The 10,672-nt window shown below is 47.3% G+C and overlaps 1 non-coding gene across 1 annotated transcript; it reads right to left on the reverse strand.

The window, feature by feature from the left end:
• Positions 1-5,959: 5,959 nt before the first annotated feature.
• TRNAW-CCA (transfer RNA tryptophan (anticodon CCA)) lies at positions 5,960-6,032 on the reverse strand. Its single transcript has one exon. It is a non-coding gene; the product is annotated as a tRNA-Trp (tRNA).
• Positions 6,033-10,672: the final 4,640 nt, after the last annotated feature.

The following is a 10,672-nucleotide window of genomic DNA, read 5'->3' on the forward strand; positions in this document are numbered from 1 at the left end:
TAAACACAAAGTAGCAGAAAAAACAACGTGCCGATGGTGGGAACCGAACCCACGACCTCCAAATATCGCGTCCGGTGCTCTTCCAACTGAGCTACATCGGCCGCTGTCCCCCCTGCTACTTGCTTGGGTATTTATGTTGTCTGTATACGAACCTTGAGAGTGTTCAGCAGCGCAACCCTCAACCATAGCGGCGGACGTAGAACGTCCATTGTTACCGCCAGCGTCACGTAGAACGTGATCAAGGGCGAGGGCGAAAGCTGTGCTAGAACCCTCTTACGCTACCTATGGCTTCAGGACAGCCACAACCGAGACCCCCGTAAGCTACAAGCAGAACAATTAAGGGGAAATGAGGCTGCTTGTTATAATACATGAAGGAAAGAAGCCAACAGTCGGCGAGGCCAAGGAAAGCGTAGGGGATGTTAATATTTACTAGCAAATCAAAGAAATTAGTGATGTAATCTTGTTTAGGTGAAGATAATTAAGCACAAACTGGCAGAAAAAACAACGTGCCGATGGTGGGAACCGAACCAACGACCTCCGAATATCGCGTCCGGTGCTCTTCCAACTGAGCTACATCGGCCGCTGTCCCCCCTTCTACTTGCTTGGGTATTTATGTTGTCTGTACACGAACCTTGAGAGTGTTCACCAGCGCCACCCTCAACCATAGCGGCGGACGTAGAACGTCCTTTGTTACCGCCAGCGTCACGTAGAACGTGATCAAGAGCGAGGGCGAAAGCTCTGCTACAACCCTCTTACGCTACCTATGGCTTCAGGACTGCCACAACCGAGACCCCCGTAAGCTACAAGCAGATCAATTAAGGGGAAATGAGGGTGCTCGTTATAATACATGAAGGAAAGAAGCCAACAGTCGGCGAGGCTATGGAAAGCGTAGGGGATGTTACTTTACGTTCTTTTTTTTTAATGTTTACTTCGCAAATCAAAGAAATTAGTAATGTAATCTTGTTTAGGTGAAGATAATTAAACACAAAGTAGCAGAAAAACAACGTGCCGATGGTGGGAACCGAACCCACAACCTCCGAATATCGCGTCCGGTGCTCTCCCAAATGAGCTACATCGGCCGCTGTCCCCCCTGCTACTTGCTTGGGTAATAATGTCTGTATACAAACCTTGAGAGTGTTCACCAGCGCCACCCTCAACCATAGTGGCGGACGTAGAATGTCCTTTGCTACCGCCAGCATCACGTAGAACGTGATCATGAGCGAGGGCGAAAGCTGTGCTCGAACCCTCTTACGCTACCTATGGCTTTAGGGCTGCCACAATCGAGACCCCCATAAGCTACAAGCAGATCAGTTAAGGGGAAATGAGGGTGCTCGTTATAATATATGAAGGAAAGAAGCCAACAGTCGGCGAGGCCAAGGAAAGCGTAGGGGATGTTACTTTATGTTCTTTTTTTTAATGTTTACTTGCAAATCACAGAAATTAATAATGTAATCTTGTTTAGGTGAAGATAATTAAACACAAAGTAGCAGAAAAACAACGTGCCAATGGTGGGAACCGAACCCACGACCTCCGAATATCGCGTCCGGTGCTCTTCCAACTGAGCTACATCGGCCTCTGTCCCCCCTGCTACTTGCTTGGGTATTTATGTTGTCTGTATACGAACCTTGAGAGTGTTCACCAGCGCCACCCTCAAACATAGCGGCGGACGTAGAACGTGCTTTGTTACCGCCAGCATCACGTAGAACGTGATCAAGAGCGAGGGCGAAAGCTGTGCTAGAAAGCTCCTACGCTACCTATGGCTTCAGGACTGCCACAACCGAGACCCCCGTAAGCTACAAGCAGATCAATTAAGGGGAAATGAGGGTGCTCGTTATAATACATGAAGGAAAGAAGCCAACAGTCGGTGAGGCCAAGGAAAGCGTGGGGAATGTTACTTTATGTTCTTTTTTTTAATGTTTACTTGACAAATCAAAGAAATTAGTAATGTAATCTTGTTTAGGTGAAGATAATTAAACAAGATGTAGAAGAAAAAACAACGTGCCGATGGTGGGAACCGAACCCAGGACCTCCGAATATCGCGTCTGGTGCTCTTCCAACTGAGCTACATCGGCCGCTGTCCCCCCTGCTACTTGCTTGGGTATTTATGTTGTCTGTATACGAACCTTGATAGTGTCCACCAGCGCCACCCTCAACCATAGCGGCGGACGTAGAACGTCCTTTGTTACCGCCAGCATTACGTAGAATGTGATCAAGAGCGAGGGCGAAAGCTGTGCTAGAAAGCTCTTACGCTACCTATGGCTTCAGGACTGCCACAACCGAGACCCCCGTAAGCTACAAGCAGATCAATTAAGGCGAAATGAGGGTGCTCGTTATAATACATGAAGGAAAGAAGCCAACAGTCGGCGAGGCCAAGCAAAGCGTAGGGGATGTTACTTTATGTTCTTTTTTAATGTTTACTAGCAAATCAAAGAAATTAGTAATGTAATCTTGTTCAGGTGAAGATAATTAAACACAAAGTAGCAGAAAAACAACGTGATGATGGTGGGAACCGAACCCACGACCTCCGAATATCGCGTCTGGTGATCTTCCAACTGAGCTACATCGGCCGCTGTTTCCCCTGCTACTTGCTTGGGTATTTATGTTGTCTGTATACGAACCTTGAGAGTGTTCACCAGCGCCACCCTCAACCATAGCGGCGGACGTAGAACGTCCTTTGTTACCGCCAGCATCACATAGAACGTGACCAAGAGCGAGATCGAAAGCTGTGCTAGAGAGCTCTTACACTACCTATGGCTTCAGGACTGCCACAACCGAGACCCCCGTAAGCTACAAGCAGATCAATTAAGGGGAAATGAGGGTGCTCGTTATAATACATGAAGGAAAGAAGCCAACAGTCGGCGAGGCCAAGGAAAGCGTAGGGGATGTTACTTTATGTTCTTTTTTTTAATGTTTACTTGGCAAATCAAAGAAATTAGTAATGTAATCTTGTTCAGGTGAAGATAATTAAACACAAAGCAGCAGAAAAAACAATGTGCCGATGGTGGGAACCGAACCCACGACCTCCGAATATCGCGTCCGGGGCTCTTCCAACTGAGCTACATCGGCCGCTGTCCCCCCTGCTACTTGCTTGGGTATTTATGTTGTCTGTATACGAACCTTGGGAGAGTTCACCAGCGCCACCCTCAACCATAGCGGCGGACGTAGAACGTCCTTTGTTACCGCCAGCATCACGTAGAACGTGATCAAGAGCAAGGGCGAAAGCTCTGCTACAACCCTCTTATGCTACCTATGGCTTCAGGACTGCCACAACCGAGACCCCCGTAAGCTACAAGCAGATCAATTAAGGGGAAATGAGGGTGCTCGTTATAATACATGAAGGAAAGAAGCCAACAGTCGGGGAGACCAAGGAAAGCGTAGGGGATGTTACTTTATGTTCTTTTTTTTAATGTTTACTTGGCAAATCAAAGAAATTAGTAATGTAATCTTGTTTAGGTGAAGATAATTAAGCACAAAGTGGCAGAAAAAACAACGCGCCGATGGTGGGAACCGAACCCACGACCTCCGAATATCGCGTCCGGTGCTCTTCCAACTGAGCTACATCGGCCGCTGTCCCCCCTGCTACTTGCTTGGGTATTTATGTTGTCTGTACACGAACCTTGAGAGTGTTCACCAGCGCCACCCTCAACCATAGCGGCGGACGTAGAACGTCCTTTGTTACTGCCAACGTCACGTAGAACGTGATCAAGAGCGAGGGCGAAAGCTGTGCTAGAACCCTCTTACGCTACCAATGGCTTCAGGACTGCCACAACCGAGACCCCCGTAAGCTACAAGCAGATCAATTAGGGGAAATGAGGGTGCTCGTTATAATACATGAAGGAAAGAAGCCAACAGTCGGCGAGGCCAAGGAAAGCGTAGGGGATGTTACTTTATGTTCTTTTTTTTAATGTTTACTTGCAAATCACAGAAATTAGTAATGTAATCTTGTTTAGGTGAAGGTAAATAAACACAAAGTAGCAGAAAAAACAACGTGCCGATGGTGGGAACCGAACCCACGACCTCCAAATATCGCGTCCGGTGCTCTTCCAACTGAGCTACATCGGCCGCTGTCCCCCCTGCTACTTGCTTGGGTATTTACGTTGTCTGTATACGAACCTTGAGAGTGTTCAGCAGCGCAACCCTCAACCATAGCGGCGGACGTAGAACGTCCATTGTTACCGCCAGCGTCACGTAGAACGTGATCAAGGGGGAGGGCGAAAGCTGTGCTAGAACCCTCTTACGCTACCTATGGCTTCAGGACAGCCACAACCGAGACCCCCGTAAGCTACAAGCAGAACAATTAAGGGGAAATGAGGCTGCTTGTTACAATACATGAAGGAAAGAAGCCAACAGTCGGCGAGGCCAAGGAAAGCATAGGGGATGTTAATATTTACTAGCAAATCAAAGAAATTAGTGATGTAATCTTGTTTAGGTGAAGATAATTAAGCACAAACTGGCAGAAAAAACAACGTGCCGATGGTGGGAACCGAACCAACGACCTCCGAATATCGCGTCTGGTGCTCTTCCAACTGAGCTATATCGGCCGCTGTCCCCCCTTCTACTTGCTTGGATATTTATGTTGTCTGTACACGAACCTTGAGAGTGTTCACCAGCGCCACCCTCAACCATAGCGGCGGACGTAGAACGTCCTTTGTTACCGCCAGCGTCACGTAGAACGTGATCAAGAGCGAGGGCGAAAGCTCTGCTACAATCCTCTTACGCTACCTATGGCTTCAGGACTGCCACAACCGAGACCCCCGTAAGCTACAAGCAGATCAATTAAGGGGAAATGAGGGTGCTCGTTATAATACATGAAGGAAAGAAGCCAACAGTCGGCGAGGCTATGGAAAGCGTAGGGGATGTTACTTTACGTTCATTTTTTTAATGTTTACTTCGCAAATCAAAGAAATTAGTAATGTAATCTTGTTTAGGTGAAGATAATTAAACACAAAGTAGCAGAAAAACAACGTGCCGATGGTGGGAACCAAACCCACAACCTCCGAATATCGCGTCCGGTGCTCTCCCAAATGAGCTACATCGGCCGCTGTCCCCCCTGCTACTTGCTTGGGTAATAATGTTGTCTGTATACAAACCTTGAGAGTGTTCACCAGCGCCACCCTCAACCATAGTGGCGGACGTAGAATGTCCTTTGCTACCGCCAGCATCACGTAGAACGTGATCATGAGCGAGGGCGAAAGCTGTGCTCGAACCCTCTTACGCTACCTATGGCTTTAGGGCTGCCACAATCGAGACCCCCATAAGCTCAAGCAGATCAGTTAAGGGGAAATGAGGGTGCTCGTTATAATATATGAAGGAAAGAAGCCAACAGTCGGCGAGGCCAAGGAAAGCGTAGGGGATGTTACTTTATGTTCTTTTTTTTAATGTTTACTTGCAAATCACAGAAATTAATAATGTAATCTTGTTTAGGTGAAGATAATTAAACACAATGTAGAAGAAAAAACAACGTGCCGATGGTGGGAACCGAACCCAGGACCTCCGAATATCGCGTCTGGTGCTCTTCCAACTGAGCTACATCGGCCGCTGTCCCCCCTGCTACTTGCTTGGGTATTTATGTTGTCTGTATACGAACCTTGAGAGTGTCCACCAGCGCCACCCTCAACCATAGCGGCGGACGTAGAACGTCCTTTGTTACCGCCAGCATTACGTAGAACGTGATCAAGAGCGAGGGCGAAAGCTGTGCTAGAAAGCTCTTACGCTACCTATGGCTTCAGGACTGCCACAACCGAGACCCCCGTAAGCTACAAGCAGATCAATTAAGGCGAAATGAGGGTGCTCGTTATAATACATGAAGGAAAGAAGCCAACAGTCGGCGAGGCCAAGCAAAGCGTAGGGGATGTTACTTTATGTTCTTTTTTTAATGTTTACTAGCAAATCAAAGAAATTAGTAATGTAATCTTGTTTAGGTGAAGATAATTAAACACAAAGTGACAGAAAAAAAACGTGCCGATGGTGGGAACCGAACCCACGACCTCCGAGTATGGCGTCCGGTGCTCTTCCAACTGAGCTACATCGGCCGCTGTCCCCCCTGCTACTTGCTTGGGTATTTATGTTGTCTGTATACGAACCTTGAGAGTGTTCACCAGCGCCACCCTCAACCATAGCGGCGGACGTAGAATGTCCTTTGTTACTGCAAGCATCACGTAGAACGTGATCAAGAGCGAGGGCGAAAGCTGTGCTAGAACCCACTTACGCTACCTATGGCTTCAGGACTGCCACAACCGAGACCCCCGTAAGCTACAAGCAAAACAATTAAGGGGAAATGAGGCTGCTCGTTATAATACATGAAGGAAAGAAGCCAACAGTCGGCGAGGCCAAGGAAAGCATAGGGGATGTTACTTTATGTTCTTTTTTGTAATGTTTACTTGGCAAATCAAAGAAATTAGTAATGTAATCTTGTTCAGGTGAAGATAATTAAACACAAAGCAGCAGAAAAAACAACGTGCCGATGGTGGGAACCGAACCCACGACTTCCGAATATCGCGTCCGGTGCTCTTCCAACTGAGCTACATCGGCCGTTGTCCCCCCTGCTACTTGCTTGGGTATTTATGTTGTCTGTATACGAACCTTGAGAGTGTTCACCAGCGCCACCCTCAACCATAGCGGCGGACGTAGAAGTCCTTTGCTACCGCCAGCATCACGTAGAACGTGATCAAGAGCGAGGGCGAAAGCTCTGCTGCAACCCTCTTACGCTACCTATGGCTTCAGGACTGCCACAACGGAGACCCCCGTAAGCTACAAGCAGATCAATTAAGGGGAAATGAGGGTGCTCGTTATAATACATGAAGGAAAGAAGCCAACAGCCGGTGAGGCCAAGGAAAGCGTAAGGAATGTTACTTTATGTTCTTTTTTTAAATGTTTACTTGGGAAATCAAAGAAATTAGGAATGTAATCTTGTTCAGGTGAAGATAATTAAACACAAAGTAGCAGAAAAACAACGTGATGATGGTGGGAACCGAACCCACGACCTCCGAATATCGCGTCTGGTGATCTTCCAGCTGAGCTACATCGGCCACTGTCCCCCCTGCTACTTGCTTGGGTATTTATGTTGTCTGTATACGAACCTTGAGAGTGTTCACCAGCGCCACCCTCAACCATAGCGGCGGACGTAGAACGTCCTTTGTTACGCCAGCGTCACGTAGAACGTGATCAAGAGCGAGAGCGAAAGCTGTGCTAGAACCCTCTTAGAGTACCTATGGCTTCAGGACTGCCACAACCGAGACCCCCGTAAGCTACAAGCAGATCAATTAAGGGGAAATGAGGGTGCTCGTTATAATACATGAAGGAAAGAAGCCAACAGTCGGCGAGGCCAAGGAAAGCGTAGGGGATGTTACTTTATGTCCTTTTTTTTAATGTTTACTTGGCAAATCAAAGAAATTAGTAATCTAATCTTGTTTAGGTGCAGATAATTAAGCACAAAGTGGCAGAAAAAACAACGCGCCGATGGTGGGAACCGAACCCACGACCTCTGAATATCGCGTCCGGTGCTCTTCCAACTGAGCTACATCGGCCGCTGTCCCCCTGCTACTTGCTTGGGTATTTATGTTGTCTGTACACGAACCTTGAGAGTGTTCACCAGCGCCACCCTCAACCATAGCGGCGGACGTAGAACGTCCTTTGTTACCGCCAACGTCACGTAGAACGTGATCAAGAGCGAGGGCGAAAGCTGTGCTAGAACCCTCTTACGCTACCAATGGCTTCAGGACTGCCACAACCGAGACCCCCGTAAGCTACAAGCAGATCATTTAAGGGGAAATGAGGGTGCTCGTTATAATACATGAAGGAAAGAAGCCAACAGTCGGCGAGGCCAAGGAAAGCGTAGGGGATGTTACTTTATGTTCTTTTTTTTAATGTTTACTTGCAAATCACAGAAATTAGTAATGTAATCTTGTTTAGGTGAAGGTAAATAAACACAAAGTAGCAGAAAAAACAACGTGCCGATGGTGGGAACCGAACCCACGACCTCCAAATATCGCGTCCGGTGCTCTTCCAACTGAGCTACATCGGCCGCTGTCCCCCCTGCTACTTGCTTGGGTATTTATGTTGTCTGTATACGAACCTTGAGAGTGTTCAGCAGCGCAACCCTCAACCATAGTGGCGGACGTAGAACGTCCTTTGTTACCGCCAGCGTCATGTAGAACGGGATCAAGAGCGAGGGCGAAAGCTGTGCTAGAACCCTCTTACGCTACCTATGGCTTCAGGACTGCCACAGCCGAGACCCCCGTAAGCTAGAAGCAGAACAATTAAAGGGAAATGAGGGTGCTCGTTATAATACATGAAGGAAAGAAGCCAACAGTCGGCGAGGCCAAGGAAAGCGTAGGGGATGTTACTTTATGTTCTTTTTTTTAATGTTTACTTGCAAATCACAGAAATTAGTAATGTAATCTTGTTCAGGTGAAGATAATAAACACCAAGCAGCAGAAAAAACTACGTGCCGATGATGGGAACCGTACCCACGACCTCCGAATATTGCGTCCGGTGCTCTTCCAACTGAGCTACATCGGCCGCTGTCCCCCCTGCTACTTGCTTGGGTATTTATGTTGTCTGTACACGAACCTTGAGAGTGTTCACCAGCGCCACCCTCAACCATAGCGGCGGACGTAGAACGTCCTTTGTTACCGCCAGCGTCACGTAGAACGTGATCAAGAGCGAGAGCGAAAGCTGTGCTAGAACCCTCTAACGCTACCTATGGCTTCAGGACTGCCACAACCGAGACCTCTGTAAGCTACAAGCAGAACAATTAAGGGGAAATGAGGGTGCTCGTTATAAAACATGAAGGAAAGAAGCCAACAGTCGGCGAGGCCAAGGAAAGCGTAGGGGATGTTACTTTATGTTCTTTTTTTTAAATGTTTACTTGGCAATTCAAAGAAATTAGTAATGTAATCTTGTTCAGGTGAAGATAAATAAACACAAAGTAGCAGAAAAAACAACGTGCCGATGCTGGGAACCGTACCCACGACCTCCGAATATCGCGTCCGCTGCTCTTCCAACTGAGCTACATCAGTCGCTGTCCCCCCTGCTACTTGCTTGCGTATTTATGTTGTCAGTTATACGAACCTTGAGAGTGTTTACCGGCGCCACCCTCAACCATAGCGGCGGACGTAGAACGTCCTTTGTTACGCCAGCGTCACGTAGAACGTGATCAAGACCGAGGGCGAAAGCTGTGCTAGAACCCTCTTACAGTACCTATGGCTTCAGTACTGCCACAACCGAGACCCCCGTAAGCTACAAGCAGATCAATTAAGGGGAAATGAGGGTGCTCGTTATAATACATGAAGGAAAGAAGCCAACAGTCGGCGAGGCCAAGGAAAGCGTAGGGGATGTTACTTTATGTTCTTTTTATTAATGTTTACTAGCAAATCAAAGAAATTAGTAATGTAATCTTGTTTAGGTGAAGATAATTAAACACAAAGTGGCAGACAAAACAACGTGCCGATGGTGGGAACCGAACCCACGACCTCCGAATATCGCGTCCGGTGCTCTTCCAACTGAGCTACATCGGCCGCTGTCCCCCCTGCTACTTGCTTGGGTATTTATGTTGTCTGTATACGAACCTTGAGAGTGTTCACCAGCGCCACCCTCAACCATAGCGGCGGACGTAGAACATCCTTTGTTACCGCCAGCATCATGTAGAACGTGATCAAGAGCGAGGGCGAAAGCTGTGCTACAACCCTCTTACGCTACCTATGGCTTCAGGACTGCCACAACCGAGACCCCCGTAAGCTACAAGCAGATCAATTAACCCTTTATAGGGCGCAAGCAAACCACAAAAGCAATATTGTTTTTTAAAGGAAGATGTGTTCATTCAACTCAAAAAAAGAAGTTTGAAGCAACTTGCAAGATTCTACTTGATTCTAATAAAGCACAGAAGGTGGGACAACGTATGTCCCACTGTACGGATAGGGGTATAAAGCAGGGTGGGACAACGCATGTCCCGCTGAGCATGAGATGCTGTCATTTGTTGGAAGGTTTCGTTCAAAAAGCGTTCATTTTCCTGAATGGAAAGGCGAGAAACACTGGACACATAATGGCACATTGCAACCGGCACAGAGGAACTTTGTGCGCACATCCGAGCGCTTTGCGGAGCACCAGCGGCACCTCCTCCTTGTTCCAGATGCTTTTGGGAAGTGATGCTTGTTGGCTTGCATAACGATTTGTCTCTTCAACTATCATCTTCCATACTTCATCAAAATACAATGTGAATGAATCACACGCTCTGCTTTGCGGATTCAAGTTTACAGAAAATGTCGGGGGCTTTTCATTGATATCAGGAATGTCGGTCGGCAATCCTGCAATCCACCCTCTTGATTGAGTTTCTTCATTTTCATCTGATGCAGGATCATTATTGATGCCTTTATCAAGCACTTTCTTCCCTTGTTTTTTTTTCTTTTTTCGACGTGTTTTACGGATTTTAGGCGCTAGCTCGTCAATGCTATCACTTTTTGATGTTTCGATCGGCACAAGGGCTGATGAGGACGGCACATTGAATTCGTCGCTTGAGGAATCAGTGAAAGATTCACTACCGTAGTCATCAGGGAGGCTGAAGAATACTTCTAAAGCCTCTTCAGCAGTAAGGGTTTTCTTAGCTAAGGTAAAAATGAATAGATCGCGTTTTTTCAAGCAAGTACAGGTACTAGGGAGTAAACGTGAAGCAAAC

Source organism: Amblyomma maculatum, chromosome 11 (assembly GCF_055883805.1).
Source record: "Amblyomma maculatum isolate TAMU_Amacu chromosome 11, ASM5588380v1, whole genome shotgun sequence".
NCBI lineage: Eukaryota > Metazoa > Arthropoda > Arachnida > Ixodida > Ixodidae > Amblyomma > Amblyomma maculatum.